This window comes from Octodon degus, unplaced genomic scaffold (assembly GCF_000260255.1).
Source record: "Octodon degus isolate 3935 unplaced genomic scaffold, OctDeg1.0 scaffold00123, whole genome shotgun sequence".
Taxonomy (NCBI): Eukaryota; Metazoa; Chordata; class Mammalia; order Rodentia; family Octodontidae; genus Octodon; species Octodon degus.
In genome coordinates, this window is record NW_004524699.1 from 2,785,417 (window position 1) to 2,788,770 (window position 3,354).

The window sequence follows — 3,354 nt, forward strand, 5'->3', positions numbered from 1 at the left end:
ATCCATCCATCAATCAATCCATCATCCATCCATCCATCCATCCATCCATCCATCCATCCACGCATCCATCCATCCATCCATCCATCCATCCATCCCAGTTATTCTGTTCACCCACTCGTCTACCCACCTATCCACTTACCCACCCATTTATTTATCTAACTGTTCACTCACTAGTCCTGCATCCAGCCATGACATAGAACTTGGCAGTATCCATGTTCTAGTTCATGCCATATAGTTGTGTCCTGTCCCCCTGATAGGACCCTCCCTCCCTAAAATGTAGATTCTCTGGGCTTCCCTGATGGCTCTGCCCTGGATTCCCACTGCCCATTTCTGGCAGATACCTGGGGCAGCCCCTGCTCCTGCACCCTGGGCTCTGCTGTGTTCTGGCAGAAACCATGCTCTTCTCCTGAAGGGCCCCTGACGCAGCGGAGAACACAGTGCCCGGAAGCTTGAGTCAGAGGCGCTGGCAACCCTTTCAGAGGCTGTGGGGGGAAAGAGGCCCAGGGAAGGAGTAAAGCAGGGTGACTCCCTGGTAGAAGGGGGCCATGGTGTGGGAGAGCAGGGGTTCCAGCCCCAGCAGACCCCTGAGGTTTTGTTCCACAGAGCTGGAGCCTAAATGGGCTGGAAAAGCCCAGGTAACGTACAGTAAGTCCAGTGTGCCCCCACACAGGCCTGATTTTGCCCAGACAGTTGTGGAGGAGGAATTCAGTTTACTTAGCCTGCCTGCCTGCCTGCCTGCTTTCCTTCTTCGGTGCTGGGGATTGAAACCAGGGGTGTGCTGCCTGCCACTGGGCCACCTTTCCTGCCTTTCTGACGGTTTCCTTAGAGCCAGCTGGGCACCAGCTTGCCTCTGCCTCCCACCCTCGCCACCTCAGGGCCCTCGTCCATGTCTCTTCTGCCTCTAGCAGGGCATGCGAGGAGCCTTCCCTGGGCACCTCGGTGCCCCTGCCCTGTGCCCACCCTCCAGCTCCTGCTGTCCGGAAGAGAGGAGGGCACAGGACACTGCTTACTGCTGGAACCACACAGCCGTGCCCTCCTCTTGCGTGCCTTCTTGGGGGCTGAGAGCCGTTTCCCATGTGTCCCTTCCGAGCTCTCCGTGGCCGAGGCCTGGCGCTGGCTTTGCATGGGTGCCTACGCTTTGCCCTCCTCTCAGAGGCTGCAGTCTTTCTCTGTCCTGCCATGCAGGTGTCTGCTCTTCGGTCCCCACTCGTGATCCTGCTTGCGGCCCCTGGTGGGGCTGGCTGTCCCAACCCCAGTTGTCCACAGGCCTTTTCCTGAGCACTCACCCCACTGGGCTCAAACTCTTCCACGCTGCTTATTGAGCATCTTCCATGTGCAGATTTGCCTGTTGCCCTGCTGGGGCTCATTTTTCAGCGAGAAAGCAGGGCTCAGAGAAAGGAGCAGACTCACCCCAGGCCACACAGCCAGCACTGGTGGAGCTGGTGAGTAGCAGGCCCAGGTCCCTGCTTCAGGTCTGAGCTGGCAGGAGCGCCTGGGTGGCACAGCCTCTATGTCCACTGTGGCCAGAGCCCTCCCCTGGCCTGTCAAGGTCTGCAAGGAGAGTGGCCATCACAGCTGACCACGATGTGTACTTGTATCTCTTGCTGTGGACTCAGCATCTCGGGGCCTCACTACGGTCAGGTGCATAGCACAACGCCACACAGAGCCACCAGGCTGCAGGGCGGCGCATAACTATCTTCCTGGGAGGGGAAGAGCTGTCGTTGGGCTCTCAGCCCAGAAAGGGTCTTGGCAGTTCATGCCTCTGCCCGGGAGGGGCGGGATCTTGGCAGAAATTGTATAGAAAATGTCACCCTCCCAGATGGCAACTGGAGGAAGGTTTCTCAGTGACTCGGGGCCTGTCCCAGACTGTCTGCGCCGGTCATCATGGTACTGCCAGGTGGAGGGGTGGACTCCAGGCCCCGAGAGTGTGGCCCTGGGCCTGACGCTGCTGCCTTGTTCTGCGGCACCATTTTCAGCTCCTGCTGTGTCTTTCCCATTCCCGAGAGCTGGTGGGTGGGGACGTGGCTGGAACCGCACAGGGTACCTTGCGCGGGCTGTGCCACCCCTGCTTGGCACACTGGACAGATGACCCCAGAGGGCCTTGGCTTCCTCAGTTGAGAATGGGAGTGACAGGTGTGGTGCACGGGTTCTGTGGGGCCCAGGAGACCGGGCAGACTGTGCTGGGTCTACAGGGAGCGCTTTCTACTCAGTTGCAGACAACATTATAAAAACACGAGTGTCATCAGCTTATGTCCATCTGATTGGGGCCAGAAGACCCCCTGCCGTGGGGTCCTTTGGGATGTTGCTGGGGTGGCATGTTTGTTGCCCCTGAAGATGGTGTTCCTGTCACCTGCTCCTTCTTGCCATTAGCAGCCCTCTCACCTGCCCATTGTCTGTTTGTCTGTTGTGAGTAAAATGGCTGTAAAAGTATTTGTCCATTTATTTGTTTGAGTCCCTACTTTCGTTTTTGGGGGTGAATTGATTTGGGTAAACTGTTGGTGAACTTGTTTCCATCCCCAGGATTGGTATTGCTGGGTCATTGGTAATTCTCTTTCATGAATTCAAAAACCAAGCACCTACCGCCTCTTTAAAAATGATGCTCTGATTGAGGGGCACTGGGGAAGGAGGTGGGGTGCTGTACCTCTGAGTCTGGACACTTCAAGGTAGATGTACTTGTAGGCCATGTTTTCTAACCACAGCAGCTTTGAGCCCTGGACTAGTACCTGGCATGTGTTGGATGATGGATGAGTGGATAGGTGAGGGGGTGGATGGATGGATGGATGGGTGGGTGGGTGGATGGATGCATGGGTGGATGGATGGATGGGTGAATGGATGGATGGATGATGGGTGGGTGGATGGATGGATGCATGGGTGGATGGATGCATGGGTGGGTGAATAAGTGGATGAATGGGTGGGTGGTGGGTGCATGGATGGATGGATAGTAGGGTGATGGATAGATGGATGGATGAGTGGGTAGATGGGTGGATAGATGGGTTGGTGGGTGGGTGGATGGATAGGTAGCTAGATGAATGGATGGATGGTTAGGGGAGTGAATAGTGGATAGATAGATGAATAGACAGACGGGTAGGTGGATGGGTAGTAGATGAATGGGTGAACAGATGCATAGATAGGTGATAGGCAGTGGATAGATGGATAGATAAGTAAATAGATGAATGGGTAGATGGATATATGGGTGGATGGTAGATGGATGGATGGATAGATGGAAGGATGGAGGGATGGATGGGTGGATGGATGGATGGATGGATAGATGGAAGGGTGGAGGGATGGATGGGTGGGTGGAGGGATGGATGGGTGGGTGGATGGATAGATGGATGGATGGAGGGATGGATGGGT

General features: G+C 55.7%; 1 protein-coding gene across 3 annotated transcripts in view; it reads left to right on the plus strand.

Annotated features, from left to right (window-relative positions):
• The window catches only part of Col5a1 (collagen type V alpha 1 chain), a 119,597-nt gene that overhangs the window by 43,399 nt on the left and 72,844 nt on the right, over positions 1–3,354 (plus strand). The window lies entirely within an intron of this gene.